The sequence below is a fragment of the Leopardus geoffroyi genome, chromosome B1 (assembly GCF_018350155.1).
Source record: "Leopardus geoffroyi isolate Oge1 chromosome B1, O.geoffroyi_Oge1_pat1.0, whole genome shotgun sequence".
NCBI lineage: Eukaryota > Metazoa > Chordata > Mammalia > Carnivora > Felidae > Leopardus > Leopardus geoffroyi.
The window spans coordinates 199,920,604-199,941,511 of NC_059327.1; the positions used below are offsets into that span (position 1 = coordinate 199,920,604).

Genomic DNA, 20,908 nt, shown 5'->3' on the forward strand with positions numbered 1-20,908 from the left:
CAAATAAAAAAAGTTATAAAAAAAGAACAACAAATGGCAAAAATAAATCCCTAAGGCTTTATTAATACATACTCTTTTTCTTTTTTGCTTCTCTGATTGAATTATTTCCAATGACCTGTCTTTGAATTCACTGATCCTTTCTTTGGCTTTATCTAATTAAAGCCATACCCCTCGGGTGAATTTTCAGGTAAGTTACTGTGTCCTTCAGCTCCATGATTTCTGTTTGGTATTTAAAAAAATATTTTCTGTCTCTTTGTTAAAATTCTCACATTGTGCACGTGCTATTATCTTGACCTTGGTGAATATATTTATGACAATTAGTCTGACTTCTCTGTCAGATAAATCATCTAACTCTGCCTCATTATGGTCAGATTCTGGAGGTTTATCTTGCTACTTTATGTGGAACATCTTTGCCTGATTCCTTATTTTCCTTGACTCTCTGTTGGTGTCTGTGCATTACACAAAGCAGGCAACTCTCCCAGTATTTACCGACTGGCCTCATACAGGTAGGAGACTTCACCAATCAGCCTAGCCAGATAATCTGGGGGTTTCTACCCATTCTTTCCCTCGACAGGGAGATGCTTGCAGCTGTGGCTTTTGTCCAGTTGGTCTTGTTGAGCCGGGAGATGTTTACCAGTCCAAACCACTGACTCTGTTCCTAGGTAACTACGCTATACCAGGCCTGTCAGGGCTTCAAGACTGGAAGGTCAGATGCCTGTTCTTTGGGGATCCCTGGAGAAGTTGGTGTATTTAATGCACACATCAATTGTTTCTCTCCCCAGGAGGAAGCAGAGAGATGGGATGCTCTGTTTGCACACTCTGTGCTGAGCAGAGGAGTGGGTCTCTGGTATCTACCAGCCCAAACCATTACCTTTATCTTCCCTCAGGTGGCTAGACCTGCCAGAGTGGTATTCAAGACTGGAAAGACAAAAGCCAGTTCTCCAGGGACCCCCTCCCACCCCCGCCTTGAAAAAGTTGGGGCGCTGGATATGTGAGTCAACCCTCCCATGGAAGAAACTGGGAGCTGGGTGGTCTCCCTGATCCTGTGGCGCCGTGGGGGAGGGGGAGGCATTCTGGGAAGAGGATGTCTCAGATCTCCCTGCCTGTTTCAGTGATTCTGGTGTCGCTTCTTCCCGGGGCACAGTAGCCTTTCAGTTAGTTTTTGGATTTATCAGAAAGGCAGTTTGCCATGAATTATTGATGAGTCAGCTTGTCTGTGGGCAGAAAGATCCAGGGAAGGATGCAGGACTTGCTATTCTGACTTGTTGATGACATCACTTGCCACGTTTGTAGAATTTAAATGGTACCATCCGACTCCTCCCTTGCTCAAGAAGACACATTAGCTCCACCTAGAAGGGGGCCGTTTCAGTGGGAATTTGTCATATCCACAAAGGAAGAATCTCCGACTGCCCCCCAGTGGGCTGTTAGGGTCTTCCCAGGCACCCCCTGTTCCTGCCAATCCTGTTTTTGTCACCGATGCTCCAGAGTCCAGGCACTAAAGTACAGGTGGAAGGGGAATCTGGGAGCTGGGCCTATTTTCATGAAGCGATACGTGAATTTTCGTCTCTAACTTGGTTGATTCTGATCAGATTCTTTTCAGAGGAGTAGTTTTTATAGTTTCTAAAGGCTTTGAAGGTTAGTATGCCAGTGGTACCCAGTCACTCACTCATTAGTCATCTGGATATGCGATTTAGATGCTTCTCTAGTCACTAATGAGTAAGAAAGTGATGTGTATCAGTTAGCTATCGCTGCATAACAAACCGCCCCGAAACTCAGGGGCTTTTCACGATAAACTTTTATCATTGTGTAAGAATCCGCAAGTTGGCTGGGCAGTTTTGCTGATTTGGACTAGGCTCAGCTCATTTTGTGCGGGTTCACACAGGTGTCCGCATTCAGCTGGAGGCTCAGCTAGACAGTGGCTGGTCTGGGATGGCCTTGGCTGGGGTGAATAATCTATTTTACACGGTCTCTCATCTGTCAACTGTCTAGCCTGTGTTTGTTCATAGATCATGCAAGGTCCCAGGAGAAGGGGCTTTGTTGTATAAGGCCTCTTGGCCCAGCCTGGTGAGGGGCACACTATGATTATCACCACATTTCATTGGCTAAATCAAATCTTCAAGCCCGCTCAGATGCAAGGAGGGGGCAGCTGGGCTCCATCCCTTCATGGGAGGAGCCAAAAACTTGCAGTGCAAAAGGTGTGCATGGCGATGGGTACAATGGGTGTTCAAGTCAGTGACTTAGAGCAGAGAGTTGTTTTCGTCACAGTAGTGTAGGACAAGAGTCAGGGCGTTAAGCTCTCCAGGTATTACTCATGTAACAGAAGGACCCATGGAATAAGCACAGCCCCAGGGCTAATCCGCCACTCGAGCACGTCTTGGTTGAGAGCCAGAAATATTGCCCTGGTTACAGAACCCACTGTCAGCAGCAGAGAGTGGGTTGAAATGCTATGCTAGGAGTTTACAATGAGTATGTGGTGTGTATGTGGACGTGTGTGTGAAGCATTTGAACTAAATCTCATGGGTGTGCCAGCTACGTATCACAGTAATTCTGTAGGGAGTGCTGCTGGCCCCCTTTTACAGGCGAGGAGACTGAGACTCACCAGGGAAGAAACTCGACCTGAGGTTACCATAGGTATGACGTGGTGGGCCAAGATTCTAGCTCCCATCTTCTGAAGCCACATTGCACACACTCCTCCTGTTTTCCGGCTGCTTCCTCTGTTCTGAGTAGGTTTCTCATTAGTTCACTTGTGTGCCCTGGGGACTCAACAGTGCGGGGTGAGGGCCAAAGCATCCTTGTCTTTGTGGAATTCTGGGACCCAGGGGAAGAAGATGCTGTCAGATTCAGCATCTGTAGGCGTATATTGAGCACCTGCCGTGTGTGGAAAGTGGGTATATCAGGTTCCTATTGCTGCCCTAACAAATTACCATCACCACTGACTTAAAGCAACACAAATTAATTTTCCAGTAGTTCTGGTCATCAGGCGTCTGGAATGCGTCTCGCTGGGCTGGTATTAAAGCGTCAGCAGGGCTGCTGCCTTCCGGAGGCTCCAGGGGAGGATCTTGTTTCTTGCCTTTTGCAGCTTCTGTGAGTTGCCTGCATTCCTGGGCTTGTGGCTTCGTTCTCTTTTCAAAGCCAGCAGTGGCCGGTTGAGACCTCTCACGGTACATCACTCTGACTTCCCTGCTTCCCTCTGTACATTTTAGGATCCTTGTGATTACCTCGGGCCCGCCTGGATAATCCAGAAAAATATCCCTCACCAGATGTCAGCCGATTACCAACCACAATTCCACCTGCTACATTAATTACTCTTTGCCTCATAAGGCGACATTCATAGATTCCAGCAGGTAGGATGTGGGCATCTTTGGGGAGCCATTATTCTGCCCACCATTGACAGATTGTGCTACATTGGGGAACACAAATGAATTAGAGCCTGTACTGTCCAGAAGCCTGTAGTCTGGTTGTGCGTGTGTGTGTGTGTGTGTGTGTGTGTGTGTGTGTTCACGGTTAGGTCGGAGGTGAAAAGGGGCATAGCAGTGTTGAGTCTAAGAGTTAGAGGCAGTGAAAAGAGGGAGACTGCCTTGGATCTGGGGGTTACAGGGATAGAGGAAGGCAGTGTGGAGGAGGCGGTCCGTGAACATGGTCTTGAAGGATGGCTCTGCTTTCAAAGAGTAAAGTTAGTTGGGAGAACATCCCAGACAAAGGGATTGGTGCAGACACCCAGCTATCACCAACAGGATGAGGGTCGAGTGAATGTCACAGTCCCCAGCTCAGCTGCCCTCAGGGGACGGCACTCACAGGAATGAGGGGAGCCTCCTTCCTGGTGGTTGGTGCCTTTGTTTTCTGGAGGCATCTGTCCCAGCCGGGGCGGGCGGCCACCACCCAGCTCCAGCACATTGTCGCCCCTGCAGGAAACTGTCAAGGGTGGCCAGATCGTTGCTCTTCTGAAGAAGCCAGGAATCTGGGTTTTTATGTGAAGTGTTTGGATCTTACAACTGAATGTCTAATTCAGTTTTTTAAAAATGAAAACACCGAGGGGCGCCTGGGCGGCTCAGTCGGTTGAGCGTCCGACTTCGGCTCAGGTCACGATCTCGCGGTCTGTGAGATCTGCTCGTGCTCTGTCTCTCTCTGTCTCAAAAATAAATAAAAACATTAAAAAAAATTAAGAAAAAAATAAGACCACTGAATAGGCCAAAGAGAAGTCAGAGGGTTTCCATGGGTGTTCTCTGAGGTGAGGCACAGAGAGGTTGAGTTATTTGCACAAGGCCACACAGTTGTGAAGTGCCAAGGCCGGTACAGCCAGTGGTCCCTGGGTTCTTGCTCCCGAGGTCCAAATTACATGAGCGGAGTTAAGCATCCTCTGGAGAGCTGGAAGGACAACTGGCACGGGCCACAGGAAGTGTTCAACCCAGAATGGCCACTGATCAGAGAGACGGCATTGCAGGAACACGGGTGCAAGAGGATGAGATTCCTCTCAATCCCGAGATGCTGTCATGCCAGGAAGATTTGGGGCATGCCCCGTGGCTTCCCAGGAGGGTCTGCACCTTTCCGCAGCAGGGGATCTGGTGCACGGATTCCGGACTTTATGTATTCATGTTGTTTCTCTGAAAAGTGGGGGGCGGGGAGGGAGGAAAGAAGGAAGAGAATGAAGAAAGAAAGAAACTAAAATTCCCTCTTTTGTGCATGCCGAAAGAAAAGGCATTTGGCTCACAAAAAGGGAGTGAATAATTAAGACCATTATTGATATGAACGTTCATTGGAAACTCCGTTATTGTTTTCAAGAATGGAGCGATAGAAATGACTCCTTTGTCATCATCTCTGATAGAATACAAATTTTATCCCATCTTGTACCCCAATTACAGATCATAATGACTTAGCCTTCTCAAAGAGGTTTTTTTTTAAATTTTTTTCTTTAATTTACATTTCCACCCTCTTGAGCTGAATAACTGTCTGTGCAATGGTAGAATTGCAACAGAAATTCCTGTCTGATGGGAACTGCTGTAGATTTACATCCAGGAGCAGGCTTTTCTAGCAAAAGCCCCATGTGTTTGCAAATCCATCTTGCTAAGTGCTATGTGGTGATTAAGCTCTGTACCCTCAAGTGGGACAGGTCCGAGTTCATTTCATTTGACAGATACTTGTTGATAAAGTAACCTTACGTCCCAGTGTGCCCAGAGCTGCACTGTTTTTCCAGTGTCCCCTCAATGCAGTGTCCCTTTTGATTATCGTGAGTGTTCTGCTTCTAACACTAGAAAGCACATGGCCAAAAAAAAAAATTAAAAACAAAAAAAAATTAAAAACAACAAAAAAAGAGAAAGATCAGTCAGGCAAGCATCCGACTTCGGCTCAGGTCATGATCTCACGGTTCGTGGGTTCGAGCCCCACATCCGGCTCTGTGCTGACAGCTCAGAGCCTGGATGGAGCCTGCTTCGGATTCTGTGTCTCCCTCCCTTTCTGCCCCTCCCCTGCTCCCACTGTCTCTCTCTGTCTCTCAAAATTAAATAAATGCAAAAAAAAAAAATTAAAAAAAAAATAAAAAGCACATTGGCCGTGTTAATGCTGGAGTTCCTGCTGTGCCGCAGACAGTATCTAAGCCCAGAGGGAGGGGGTAGACAGGGCAGACACATCCCTGCCCTTTGCCAGTAGAGTCGCCCCACCGCTTTGCATGACTCTGGGCAAGTTACTGAAAGTCACCTTGACTCGGTTTCCTCGCCTGTAGAACATAGCTGGTTGTATTTAACTTGCGAGGTTGTCATGAGAATTAGATGATCCATTCTTTGCAAAACTCGTAGCAGAGTCCCTGGCACAGAGAGAGCGAGCTGGAAACATGTTAGTTGTTGTTGTCATTCAGTACCTGTCTTGGATGGAGGGGACTGTGCCTGATCCAATGTGTGGAGGAGAGGAGGGAACACAAAGACACACAAAGACGTTCTGTCAGCCAGTGAAGGAGAAAGGAATCAGCAACATGCAGAAGGTTGAAACTAGACCACTTTCTCACACCATTCACAAAAATAAACTCAAAATGGATAAAGGACCTGAATGTGAGACAGGAAACCATCAAAACCTTAGAGGAGAAAGCAGGAAAAGACCTCTCTGACCTCAGCCGTAGCAATCTCTTTCTCGACACATCCCCAAAGGCAAGGGAATTAAAAGCAAAAGTGAATTACTGGGACCTTATGAAGATAAAAAGCTTCTGCACAGCAAAGGAAACAACCAACAAAACTAAAAGGCAACCAACGGAATGGGAAAAGATATTTGCAAATGACATATCGGACAAAGGGCTAGTATCCAAAATCTATAAAGAAATCACCAAACTCCACACCCGAAAAACAAATAACCCAGTGAAGAAATGGGCAGAAAACATGAATAGACACTTCTCTAAAGAAGACATCCGGATGGCCAACAGGCACATGAAAAGATGTTCAGCGTCGCTCCTTATCAGGGAAATACAAATCAAAACCACACTCAGATACCACCTCATGCCAGTCAGAGTGGCCAAAATGAACAAATCAGGAGACCATAGATGCTGGAGAGGATGTGGAGAAACGGGAACTCTCTTGCACTGTTGGTGGGAATGCAAATTGGTGCAGCCACTCTGGAAAGCAGTGTGGAGGTTCCTCAGAAAATTAAAAATAGACCTACCCTATGACCCAGCAATAGCACTGCTAGGAATTTACCCAAGGGATACAGGAGTGCTGATGCATAGGGGCACTTGTACCCCAATGTTCATAGCAGCACTCTCAACAATAGCCAAATTATGGAAAGAGCCTAAATGTCCATCAACTGATGAATGGATAAAGAAATTGTGGTTTATATACACAATGGAATACTACCTCGCAATGAGAAAGAATGAAATATGGCCTTTTGTAGCAACGTGGATGGAACTGGAGAGTGTGATGCTAAGTGAAATAAGCCATACAGAGAAAGACAGATACCATATGGTTTCACTCTTATGTGGATCCTGAGAAACTTGGCAGGAACCCATGGGGGAGGGGGAGGAAAAAAGAAAAAAAGAGGTTAGAGTGGGAGAGAGCCAAAGCATAAGAGACTGTTAAAAACTGAGAACAAACTGAGGGTTGATGGGGGGTGGGAGGGAGGAGAGGGTGGGTGATGGGTATTGAGGAGGGCACCTTTTGGGATGAGCACTGGGTGTTGTATGGAAACCAATTTGACAATAAATTTCATATAATAAAAAAAAATAAAATAAAAAAAAATAAATAAATAAAAGCAAAAAAAAAAAAAAAAAAAAAAAAGGAGAAAGGAATCTGCACCAAAAATGACAGAATCCAAAGGCATTAAGAACTTTTTTAAATGTTTATTTATTTTTTTGAGAGAGAGAGAGAGACAGAATCCAAAGCAGGCTCCAGGCACCGAGCTGTCAGCACAGAGCCTGACACGGGGCTTGAACCCACAAACTGGGAGATCATGACCTGAGCCGAAGTTGGACGCTCAACCGACTGAGCCACCCAGGCGCCCCTCCAAAGGCATTAGAAACAATTTACTCATTTGTTTAGCAAACAATTTACATGTTTTCTACCAAATCCAGGCTTTGAACTGGGTTCTGGGGACTCACTTGTGAACCAGAAGCAGTCCCTCGTTAACATGGCCTGACCGTGCTATGATGTAGCTGAGGCCCCCATGCAGTCTCTGCTTTAGTGAGACAAGTCAGGGGATGTGTTGCATCGTATCCTCTCGAAATCCAAATGCTGAAGTCCTCACCTCCAAGGCCTCAGACTGTGACCTTGTTTGGAGATAGGGTCTTTACAGAATAGGGTTAAAGCGGGATCGGCAGGGTGAGCCCTAATCTGATACGTCTGTGCCCTCACGAACAAGGGAAATTTGGGCACAGACACGTACACAAGGGGAACCCCATGCGGAGATGAAGGCAGGGATTGGGGGGATGCTTCCACAATCCCCCCAAACACCAAAGATCACCAGCCACCTGCAGAAGTTGGCAGAGAAATTTGGGACAGATTCCCCACCCCCACCCCCACCCCACACAGCCTTAGAAGGAGTGCATTCTGGGGCGCCTGGGTGGCTCAGTCGGTTGAGTGTCCGACTCTTGGTTTCAGCTCAGGACATGATCTCATGGTTCATGGGTTCGAGCCCTGCACTGGGCTCTGCTCTGATGGTGTGGACCCTGCTTGAGATTCTCTCTCTCCCTGTCTCCCTGCCCCTCCCACGTCTCTCTCTCTCTCTCTCTCTCTCTCAAATAAATTTTTTTAAAAAAGAGAAGGAACTCATTCTGCAACACGTTGATCTCAGATTTGAGAGAGCAAAGTTCTGTTGTCTGAGCCCCCCAGTCTGCGGTACTTTGCTGCCCCAGGGCACTGACACACCCTCCCAGTGGACCCAGTGTCCAGGCAGGTGTTGCTGGAGGAGCCAGGAGCATCTTCGGTGACGGGACCTACGACCTGCCACTTGGCTAGCATTCCTGTGGGAGCTAGTCCGCTCTCAGAGCTGGAGTCCGGCCCGGTCCCTCGACTCGACTCCAGATCGGTGTTCCAGTGTGACGAACGCAGAAATCAGGCTCCGGACGTGTGTTGTGAAGGAAGAAGATGTAAATGGCTTTCCACAGGCAAGTGATACCACGGGAACAGCTGCGGGAGGAAGAAGCAAAATTGGCTGCAAGCGAACCACAGAGTTGGAGCTCTTGGAAATACACCTGCTCTGCCCTAATAAGCCTTCGCCATTTTGGGTTTCTGTTCCCTGTCCTTTACCCTTTCTGGCATCATCTGGGGTTGGCCGTGGTTCCACCGACTGGCTGACTGCTGTGACCAACTCGCAGAAGGGGAGATGTTCAAGGGTGTACCACTCTCTCTCTAGACCTGTGTGAAAACTGTGGCGCCTAAGAGGTGACCAGATACAGCCGAGCCCGGACATTCCCAAGGGGTCTGTCTAGGGTCCTTCATGAATTTGAGGGCTCAGGAACAAGGTCGCTCATTTGCTACTGATTTTTTTTTCTTTTTTTGGTGAAATGTGTCAAACACAGACAGGTATGGAAATAGTATAATGCACACCAGTGTCTCCTTCCCCAGTGTAACGAACGAAACATGGAGACACATTTGAAGCCCCTTGCCTGTCACACTGGACAGCTCCTCACCTGCCCCAGAGATGACCGCACACATTTCCATGGGGATTTGTATAATTTGCCTAAGGTTATGTAACCCAAAGCAATGTATCCTATTTTTAAACTCTACCCAAATGAAGTCAGATCATTCTGTATCTTGCTTTTCTTACTTCCCATTATGCTTTATGTTTATTCATATGATGCAGTTCACTTATTTTAACTGCTTTACAAGAGTGTTCCCTGCGATTATGCTACAATTTATTGACTCATCCCCTTATTGATGGGAGATGCGAGCATTCTTCCTTGGGTTTCCTTGTGCGCGCCTGTGGGAGTTTCTGAAAGACACATTCCACAGGATACGCACTGAAGAATTCTCGAATTGCTGGGTCGTAGGGTTTGCCATCTTGGAATTTTTAAGATATTAACAGATCATTCCCCTGAAGGGTCACGGGCACTCCCATGCACAAGTCTTGAGAGCCGCCTACACCTGTCAACACTTGGTATTATCAAACCCTAAATTTTTGCCGGTATGGTGAATTTTTCTAAAATTTTTTTTTCAACGTTTGTTTATTTTTGGGACAGAGAGAGACAGAGCATGAACGGGGGAGGGGCAGAGAGAGAGGGAGACACAGAATCGGAAACAGGCTCCAGGCTCTGAGCCATCAGCCCAGAGCCCGGTGTGGGGCTCGAACTCACGGACCGCGAGATCGTGACCTGGCTGAAGTCGGACGCTTAACCGACTGCGCCACCCAGGCGCCCCTGGTGAATTTTGTTAAATGGCATGCTCTGACGCTAGTGAGGTTGAATCTGTTTTGAGATATTTATTGTTTCTTCAGATACCCAAAATAAGCAAGCACGTTGTCTATTCATACCCTTTGCCCGTTTTTCCCCAACAGGTTGAATTGTTGCATTGCATCAGTAATAGAGGGCATTCTTGTCTTATTCCTGACTTCAGTAGAAGTGCTTCTAAAGATTTCACAGTAAGAATGATGTGTATTGTAGACGTTTGATCTTAAGTATGGCCAGGTTAAAGAAGTTCACCATATTCTGAGTTTGCTAGGACTTCCATAAAGCTCTATGAATGGGTGCTAATTTTAACTTTTTAAGATACGTTGGGGCACCTGGGTAGCTCAGTCGGTTGAGCATCTGACTTTGGCTCAGGTCACAATCTCACAGTTTGTGAGTTCGAGCCTTGCATCGAGCTCTGTGCGGACAGCTCAGAGCCTGGAGCCCGCTTCCGATTCTGTGTCTCCCTCTCTGTCTGCCCCTCCCCCGCTCATGCTCTGTCTCTCTCTCTCTCTCTCAAAAATAAACATTAAAAAATTAAAAACAAAGAAAGTTTGTTTGTTTGTTTATAGTAATTGCTACACCCAACGTGGGGCTAGAACTCATGACCCTGAGATTGAGAGTTACATGCTCTTCTGACTGAGCCAGAAAGGGCCCCTAATTTTCACTTTTTAATTGAAATGTGAGACCTACAAAAGTGCACAAGGCCTAAGTGGAAAGCTTGATACGTCTTCAGAAAGTGGACACACCCATGTGATCAACAGCCAATTAAGAGTAGAATATTAACAGTAGCCCTTAGGACCCCTTCAAGCCTCTACTGTGTGTCTGCTCCTCGAAGTTAATCCTTATTATGAATCATAAAGCTGTAGCTTAGTTTCTCCCGTTTCCGAACCTTATGTACATAGACTCAAGACAGAAGTTATTTTGTGACTTCATTTCCTCAACATTGTTGGTAATTTTCATTCATTTGGCTTCATGTAGCTGTCGTTTATTTTCATTGTTGCTATGTTCCATTGTGTGGCTGTTCTACTTTATATCTTTCTATTCTGACGTGATACACATTTGATAATATGATAATACACATAAGGTAATGACAGTGGTCATTGCCTGTCAGTTTTGATTCAGGCTGTTCTGGTACGTGTTCAATGACATTTCATTGCAGATTGAATTTACATCTTCTATCGTTCGTGATACGATTTTTTTCATCTTTTTTATGAATATTTTCTTCTAGATAGCTTCTTTTGCAAAATACCTATTCAAGTCTCTTTGCCAATCTTTTTTTTTTTTTTGATTGAATTTGTCTCTTGCTGACCAATAGGTCATATACTCTGTATACTCTGGATATAAGGCTCTACCACAGAGGTTTTAGCTCTCTTACAGAAATAACTTCCCCATTCTATATTGTGTATTTTATCTCTTAATGGTATCTTTTGATGAATGGACACTCTTGAATTTAATCTAATTTATTAGTCTTTTTTTATGGCTAGTGCATAAGAAATCTTTGCTTACTGTAAGGTTATGAAGATATTTCAGATGGCAAAGGCTATTGACCATTGATATCCTTTGTCCTTTTTTTCTAGTAGATTGAATTATTACATCAGGGATAGAGGACATTTTTGTTTTGTTCCAGACCTCAGTGGAAATACTTCTCAAGTTTTAACATTACAATTTATGTTTGTTTAAAGTTTTTAAGTTTATTTTTGAGAGAGAGAGAGAGAGGATGGGGGGGGGGAGTAGAGAGAGGGACAAAGTTTTTAAAAGTTTATTTATTTTTGAGACAGAGAGAGAGAGGATTGGGGGGGGGGGTAGAGAGAGGGAGAGAGAGAGAGAATCCCTAGCAGACTCTGTGTGTCAGCTGTCAGTGCAGAGCCTGACATGGGGCTCAAACCCACCAACTGTGAGATCATGACCTGCGTGAAAATCAAGAGTTGGACGCTTAATCTGCTGAGCTGCTCAGCCCCCCTAAAGTGTTTTATTGTTAACCTGTGATCACATTAAGGAAATTTAGTATAGTCCCAGTTTTCCTCTAGAAAATGTATGGTTTCACCATTTATGATCAGATCTACAAGCTACTTGGAACGAATTTTTGCATAAAGTGGAAGATAGAGATCTTTACCACACTTAATAAAATTAACAGTCAGTACTTAATATCATTCAGTCCACATTCAGATTTCCTCCATTGCCTAAAAATATGGCTTTTGTAGATTGTTTGTTGAAATCAGGATCCAAACAAAGCTCCTCTTAAAAAATTACTTTTTCATGCTATTTACTCTTTGAAGGGGGTGAGTTGTCCTGAAAAATGTTTCGTGTATCAGGTTTTATTATTGCTTCATTGTGGTGTCATCTAATTTGTCATTTAATTTGTTCCCCCTAATAGATCCCAAGTTAGATAGGAAGGGTGGATTAGGTGTAACTCTCATAATTTCTGGCATGGATTTTTCACCGGTGGTGCTATGCCCCGTATCCAGTTCGGAGTTATGTTATGTTTAGTGATGCTAAGCTTCATGTGGGCTGGGTAGTGACAGTCTTATCCCTTCCTTGTGAAAGTCCTTATTAACTGTCTACCCAGTAATTTTACCACTTGTCCATGACCATTGCCGGAGTCCACTATTGACTGACGAATTGCAAAATTGTCACTTTTAGGGGCGCCTGGGTGGCTCAGTCGGTTGAGCATCCGACTTCGGCTCAGGTCATGATCTCACAGCTCATGGGTTCAAGCCCTGTGTCGGGCTCTGTGCTGAGAGCTGGGAGCCTGGAGCCTGCTTCGGATTCTGCGTCTCCCTCTCTCTCTGCCCCTCCCCTGCTCATGCTCCCCCCCCCCTCTCTTTCTCTCTCTCAAAAATAAATAAACGTTAAAAAAAATGTAAATTTTAATTCGACCACTCCTTCTGTATTTAGTAAGTGAAAGAACTTTCCTTCATTCTCTTTGATACTTGGTTACTCTGAAGTAACATTCATATTAGATGGCAGACGAAATGTGTAACTCCTTCCCTCTAGCAAATCTCAGAAGAGTTGGTGTCTTTGCAAGTTTCAATGTTGTCCTTCCCGTGAGTTTTTTTTTCTCTCTCTCCATTTTTATTGAGGCTCATTATGAACTCACTGCTTTTCATATATGCATGGACAAAATGCATGGGCATTTTGTTAATCGCAGTCTTATTTTTTATGGCTGTTTTTATCGAAGCATAATATACATCTAGGTGGTTGCATGAACCATTAATGTACACAATGTCTTCACAAGTTGAACACACCTGTATGACACTGTTCATGTCCAGAAATACAAAATGGGAAGGCATCTTGTGTTCACGGATTGGAAGGCTTAATGGTACTGGAATGTCCGTACTGTCCAAAGCAACCTACAGATTCGTTGTTATCCCTATCAAGATCCCAAAGACATTTTGTGCAGAAATAGAAAAACAATTCCAAAATTCATGTGGAACCACGAAAAGCCACAGATAGCCAAATCAGTCTTCTCAAGAACAAAGCTGGAGACATACTTTTTTTTTAATTAAAAAAAATTTTTAATGTAATTTATTGTCAAATTGGTTTCCATACAGCACCCAGTGCTCATCCCAACAAGTGCCCTCCTTAATGCCCATCAGCCATTTAGCCCCTCCCCTACCCAGCTCCCCTCCAATAACCCTCAGTTCTCTATATTTAAGAGTTTCTTATGGTTTGCCTCTCTCTCTGTATTTATCTTATTTTTCCTTTCCTTCCCCTGTGTTCATCTGTTGTGTTTCTTAAATTCCACATATGGGTGAAATCATATGATATTTGTCCTTCTCTGACTTATTTCACTTAGCATAATACCCTCCGGTTCCATCCACGTTGTTGCAAGTGGCAAGATTGTATTCTTTTTGATCGCTGAGTAGTAATCCATCACGCGCACGCACACACACACACACCCACACACCCACCCATCCACATCTTCTTCACTCATTCATCCGTCGATGGACATTTGGGCTCCTTCCATAATTTGCTCTTGTCGATAGTGTTGTTTTAAACATTGGGGTGCATGCACCCCTTCGATTTTTTTTATCCTTTGGATAAATACCTAGTCGTGCAATTGCTGGGCGGTAGAGTGGTTCTATTTTTAAATTTTTGGTTTCAAAATGTTATAAAGCGACAGATCCAAATAGGATGGTGATTTTCAGAGTTCTGGTCTCTCACCTCTTCGGTTAGGTTTATTTCTAGATATCTTACTGTTTTTTGTGCTGTTTTAAATAGGATTAATTGCTTAATTTCCCTTTCTGCTGCTTCTTTATTGGTGTATGGAAATGCAACAGATTTCTGTACGTTGATTCTGTATCCTGCAACTTCGCAGAACTCGTTTATCAATTCTAGCAGTTTTTTTTTTTTTTCCTTTGGTGGAATCTTTCGGGTCTTCTATGTATAGTATCGTGTCATGGGCAAATAGTGAAAGTTTTACTCCTTCCTTGCTGACTGGAAATGTCTTTATTTCTTTTTTGTTGTCTGATTGCTTTCAGTACTGTGTTAAATATCAGTGGTGAGGGAGGCATCACTGTCGTGTTGCTGGTCGTAGAGGAAGAGCCCTCAGTGTTCCCCCATTTAGGATTATGTTAACTGTGGTTTTCTCATATATGACTTCCATTATGTTGAGGTGTGTTCCCTCCAAGCCTCCTTCGTTAAGGGTTTTCATCGTGAATGTAGGTTGTACTTCATCAAATGCTTTTTCTGCGTCTATGAAAAGGATCATAGGGTTCTTACCTTCTCTTTTATTAATGTAGTGTATCACATTGGTTGATTTGCAATTATTGAACCACCCATGAAACCCAGGAATAAATCCCACTCGGTTGTGGTGAAAGATTTTTTTCGTGTGTTGTTAGCTTCGTTTTGCTCGTATTTTACTGAGAATTTTTGTGTCTATATTCCTCAAGGATATTGGCCTGTAGTTCTCTCTTTTTTTAGTGGTGTCTTTACCTGGTTTTGGTGTTAGGGTGATGCTGGCCTCATAGAATGAATTGGGAAGCTTTTCTTCCTTTTCTATTTTTTTGCAATAGTTTGGGAAGAATAGGTACTAACTCTTCTTTGTAAATGTTTGGTAAAATTCACCTGTGAAGCCATCTGGTCCCGGACTTCTGTTTGTGTGGAGTTTTTTGATTACTGATCCAATTTCTTTCTGAAAACTATAAAACACTGATGAAAGAAATTGACGACGACACAGAGAAATGGAAAGATACTCCATGCTCGTGGATTAGAAGGACAAATATTGTTAAAATGCCCATATTACCCAAAGCAATTTACACATTTAATGCGGTCCGTATCAGAATACCAACATTTTTCGCAGAACTAGAACAAACGATCTTAAAATGTGTATGGAACCACAAAAGACTCCAAATAGCCAAAACAATTTTAAAAAAGAAAAGAAAGCTGGAGGCATCACAATTCCGGACTTCAAGCTGTATTACAAAGCGGTAGTGATTCAGACAGTGTGGCACTGGTACAAAAACAGACACATACACCCATGAACAGACTAGAGAACCGAGAACTGGACCCACACGTACATGGTCAACTAATCGTCAAAGCAGGAAAGAATCTCCACTGGGAAAAAGACGGTCTCTTCAACACATGGTTCTTGGAAAAGTGGACAGCATCGTGCAGAAGAATGAAACAGGGCCACTTTCTTACACCATACACAAAAATAAACTCAAAATATATTAAAGACCTAAGTGCGAGACCTGAAACCATGAAAATTCTAGAAGATAACAGAGTAACTTCCTTGACATTGGCTGTAGCATCTTCTTACTAGACATGTTGCTAACGGCCAAGGAAACAAAGTCAAAATGAACTATTGGGACCTCATCAAGATAAAAATCTTCTGCAGAGCAAAGAAAACAATCAACAAAACTGAAAGGCAACCTCTGGAATGTGAGAAGATCTTTGCAAATGACCAATCGGATAAAGGGCCAGTGTCCAAAATCTGTAACAAACTTGTAAGACTCAACAACCCAAAACCAAATAATCCAGTTAAAAAATGGGCAGGAGACGTGAATAGGCATTTTTCCAAAGAAGACATCCAGATGGCCAACAGACACGTGAAAAGATGCTCAACATCGCTCATCATCAGGGAAAGACATGTCAAAACTACAATGAGGTATCACCTCATACCTGTCGGAATGGCTAAAATCAACACCACAAGAAACAGCAAGCGTTGACGAGGATGTGGGGAAAGGGGAGCCCTCTTGCGCTGCTGGTGGGAATGCAAGCTGGTGCAGCCACTCTGGAAAACAGTATGGAGGTTCTTCAAAAAGTTAAAGATAGAACTACCCGATGATCTAGCATTTGCACTACTAGTATTTATCCAAAGAACACAAAAATACGGATTCGAAGGGGGCACACCCCCCCCGATGTTTATAGAAGCATTATTTACACTAGCAAAATTACAGAAACAGCCCAAGTGTCCACCAACTGATGAGTGGATAAAGAAGATGGGGCACATATATATATACTAGAATATTACTCAGGGGTCATTTGTAACCCAACAACATGGATGGATCTAGAGAGTATTATGCTAAACAGAATATGTCAGAGAAAGATAAATACTGTATATTTTCACTCACGTGGAATTTAAGATACAATGAGCAATGGGAAAAAAATAGAGGAAAACCAAGAAATAGACTCTTAACTGTAGAGAATGCACTGATGGTTATGAGAGGTGAGGGGAGTGGGGGGGGGTGAAATAGGTGATGGGGATTAAGGATTATACTGGTCATGATGAGCACCGGGTATTGTATGGAAGTGTTGAGTCACTATATTGTACACCTGAAACTAATATTATACTGTATGTTAATTAACTGAATTTAAATAAAAACTTAGAAAAGAGTAAGTGGTTATTAGGGATTGTCAACAGATGAATAGATACAAAAATGTTGTGGGGGCGCCCGGGTGACTCAGTCAGTTAAGTGTCCGACTTTGGCTCAGGTCATGATCTCATGGTTTGTGAGTTCGAGCCCCACATTGAGCTCTACACTGGCAGTGCAGAGCCTGCTTGGGATTCTCTCTCTCCCTCTCTCTCTCTCTCTGCCCCTCCCACACACTCTCTCTTTCTGTCTCTCAAAAGAAATAAACTTTCAAAAAAGTTAAAATGATCTGTATACATACATTTGAATTCTATCAGCCTTAGAAAAGAAGGAAATTCTGTAATATGTAACAGCATGAATATACCTTGAGGACATTATGCTGAGTGAAATAAATCAGTCACAGAAAGACCAATTTTTCCTGATTCCCTTTATGAGTTATCTAACATAGTCAAATTCATAGAATCAAAGAGTGGAGTGGTAGTTGCCAGAAGGTGGGAGGAGGGGGGATTTGGGCGTTACTAACCAATGGGCGTCAAGTTTGACTTATGCAAGATGAGTGAGTTCTAGAGGTCTGCTACAACGTTGTGTTTGTAGTCAACAACAATATATTGTACATTTAAAAATTTGTTAAAGAGAGTAGATCTCAGGTGAAGTGTTCTTACCACAAAAAATAAAAACAAACAGAAGAAAAATAAGTTGAGTCTCTGGCACACCAAAAAATAATAGCATAAATATAACGTTACTGGCCCCAAGAACCCCCCCCCCCCCTCCTGCTCTCTTCCACTCGCCTACTCCAAAAGGTGACCATTGCTCTGACCTCATCACTTTCATTTGGACCTTTCCGGGTTTGGAACTTTGTGTGAAAGCACACCTGTCCAGTGTCTTCTTTCGTATGTGACTTTTTATTCACCATTATGTTTCTGGGGATCACTGTTACTGTTTCACCTAGTGGTAGATTGTTTATTCTTGTTGGTGGGTAGTATTTCAGTGTTTGAGTATGTTATAATCCGTCTGTTCTATTGAAGGGTTTTGGATTGTTTCCAGTTTGGGGCTGGAACAAGCCTTGTATATGTCATGCGCCTGTGTTTTGATGTTTCTGCAACTTCTTGGATATTTACTTTGGAATGGAATTGGTAGGTCACATGCAAACGCTCAGCTCTGATTTTCCTAAGTGTTTTACCAATTTCCACTCCCAGTAGCAACATGTGAGAATTCTAGTTTTTCCGCATCTTTGCCAACATTGAGTGCGGTCATTCTTTATAATTTTAGACATCCTTATGAGTATGTCGTAACAGTCCACTGCGATTTCCATTTATAGCTCCCTGATGCCTAATGAGCTTGAGCACATTTTTACATGTATATCGACCATCTTTTTAAAAGAATTTTTTAACGTTTATTTATTTTTGAGGAGGGTGGAGAGACGAGAGAGAGAGGGAGACACAGAATCTGAAGCAGGCTCCAGGCTCCAAGCTGTCAGCACAGAGCGCGATGCGGGGCTTGAACTCGCGGAGTGTGAGATCATGGCCTGAGCCGAAGTCGGACGCTTCACCTACTGAGCCACCCAGACGCCCCCGGACTCTACTCTTTTTTATTCTGTGTGTCAGTCCCTCTGCCAATAATATAAAGCTTCAGTTCCCCTAAATTTCAAAGTTTAGATGTGTCATTTTAACTTCTCTCAGTTACTCTTCAAGATTGCAGTGGTTTCTCTTGGCCCTTTACATTTCCACATAATTAGAAAAGCAGGTTGTCCATTTTTCTTTCAGAAATGGCTAGGGTTCTGTTAACGGGGTGGAAAAGTTTGGCAGTCGGTTGACATGTTTAAAATACTGAGTTTTCCAGTCTGTGAACATGGCATGTCTGGTTTGAAGTCTTACGGTATTTTTCCCCACGAGGCTTGTAGAGAGATCTTGCCCATCTTTTGAAAGATGTTGAATTAGTTAATGCTCCCTGAATGTGATTTTAAAGTGATACATAGGAATATAATTGCTTTTTTTGCCTATTGATCTATTCTCTGTCCTTTCTAAGTTTGCTCACTAAGTGTATTATTAGTCTGTAGATTATTTTTGAGTTGCTACATATTATGATTTATGTGAGTGAGAATATTTGATATTTTCTTTTCCAAACCTGTACCTTTAAAAAATGTCTTTTAATGTTTTTTTTTTTTTTAATTTTTGAGACAGAGAGAGACAGAGCGCTAGTGGGGAAGGGGGCAGAGAGAGAAGGAGACACAGAATCTGAAGCAGCTGCAGTCTCTGAGCTGCCAGCACAGAGCCCGACACGGGGCTCAAACTCACAAACCATCAGATCATGACCTGAGCCAAAGTCGGACGCTTAACCAACTGAGCCACCCAGGTGCCCCCAAACCTGTACCTTTTATTTGTGTGTGTGTGTGTGTGTGTGTGTGTGTGTGTGTGTGTGTGTGTGTCTGAGAAATTGTCTAGGACCTCTAGTAAAATATTGAATAGAAATGGTGGTGATAAACTTTTTTCTCTTTTCTAGCGTCTTTAAATGCATAACCATTAAGCATAACGTTTGCTGTAGGTGTGTTATAGATACTCTTTATCAGATTCAAAGGCAACTCTTAGATTTACTGTGTTTTACCATGAATGGGTATTGGCCATTAGCAAACATTTTTTATTCATCAAAAAAAACTCGTTCAAATGCCTTTTCCCCCTTCAGTCTGTTAGTGCTATCTCTTTCATTTCTGGGATAAACCGAATCTGGTCATGATGTAATAATTATTTTACATGTTGCTGGATTCAATCTGCTAATATTTTGCTTAGAATTTTTGCATGTATATTCATGAGCCAGATTGACCTGTAATTTTCTCCTTATAATGTTCATCTCATGTTTTTGCATCGAGATTATGCTGATGTCATAAAACACATTGGGAAATGTTCCCCCTTTTTCTGTTCTCTGGAAGAATTTACATAATTTTGGTGTTCTTTTATACTTCCATGGAATAATTCACCATTGAGGCCATCTGGACCTGAAGTTTTATTTGTGGCAATATAGTTAATTGTAGATTCAGCTGCCTGATAGATACAGGACTATTCAGATTTTCTATTTATTCTTTTGTCTGTCAACCAGTCAAGTGACTTGCAGAAGGGGTGATTCAAGTTCATGTTCAAATTCAAGTTCATGTGCCATTACGCATCTTTACATGCCAAGGCTTCAGGATCACCTGCAAACCTGAAATGTGCCGATGCTGAGGGTGGTTGACTCCCAGGAAGCAGGGTCATCTTTCTACCTCCTCGAATCACAAGGAGAAATCATGGGGAAAAAACAGGAAAGCGACCAAAACAGTAATTAGTAGAGAATAGTTACGTTTAAGTCTGAAACACTCATTAGTCTTGAAGAATGGAAACCTTAAAAGGCAATTTATATGCAAACACTCCCAGTGTTCCTGCTCCACACGCCTGCACTCCATCATTAGCCACCAAAGACCACCTCGAAGGAGGGTTTTTTTCCCCTGTCTCTTTTTTCCCCTCCTAATTGCCATCCCCCCCACCCCCAGCGTCCTTGTCAAATTAATGCAGACGAAGCCACGTTCTTATCCAGAGTCTTGTCCGGCAACAACACCATGTGCTTTCTTGTCTCGCCAGCCCCTGACATCTCAGAGTCTCAGGATGCGAAAGCCAGAGCAAACTTCCAGATGCCGTGTATGACCGTCTCATTGTCCTAATGAGGGAGCCGAGGTCTGGGAAGAAGGCACATGTTCAGGCTTGATCCTTCCTTCATTCACTTACTCGACAGATATTTATCAATATGTATTGAACAACTAATTCACCTCGGGCATGAGAGAAACAAAAACAGGCCATGCCCTTGCTGGGACAGACAGAGAGCTGAGAAATACATAAAAATGAGAGAATATGATACATGGTAGGGAGCAGATACACAGGGTGCGGTGATAGAAAATGGTGTGTATGGACCTTCTTGGTGGGGCGTGGTTTAGTTTGGGTTTCTCTAGAAATTAACCCTGAAAGGAGGAACCTTGTGCAGGCGGTTTGTGTAGGAGATGATCTCAGGAAACCTGGGAGGAAGGGAAGTGAGGCTTGTTATTGAACAAGTTAGCTACCACCGTGGGCACCTGCAGGCGTTGGGGAGCAGCATAGCCCGTGCCTCAGAGTCGTCCAGCCCTGTGTTGAAGGGACGCGGGATAGTGATCCGCCCATGCCCACCAGTTGTCGGTTGAGGGCTGCTCAGTTCTGGGCACTCCCCATCCGCTGTGCAGGGC

The 20,908-nt window shown here is 43.6% G+C and overlaps 1 protein-coding gene across 8 annotated transcripts in view; it reads left to right on the forward strand.

Annotated features, from left to right (window-relative positions):
• The window catches only part of STK32B (serine/threonine kinase 32B), a 394,515-nt gene that overhangs the window by 49,490 nt on the left and 324,117 nt on the right, over positions 1-20,908 (forward strand). Inside the window, exon 1 of one of the 8 annotated variants that reach the window (XM_045474586.1) lies at positions 585-662. The exons of 6 other annotated variants lie outside the window; for them this stretch is intronic. The gene's annotated coding sequence lies outside the window, so the exon portion shown is untranslated. Of the gene's footprint in view, positions 1-584; positions 663-891; positions 992-20,908 lie in introns of those variants that run through there. One more of the 8 variants, XM_045474587.1, reaches the window with a different exon arrangement.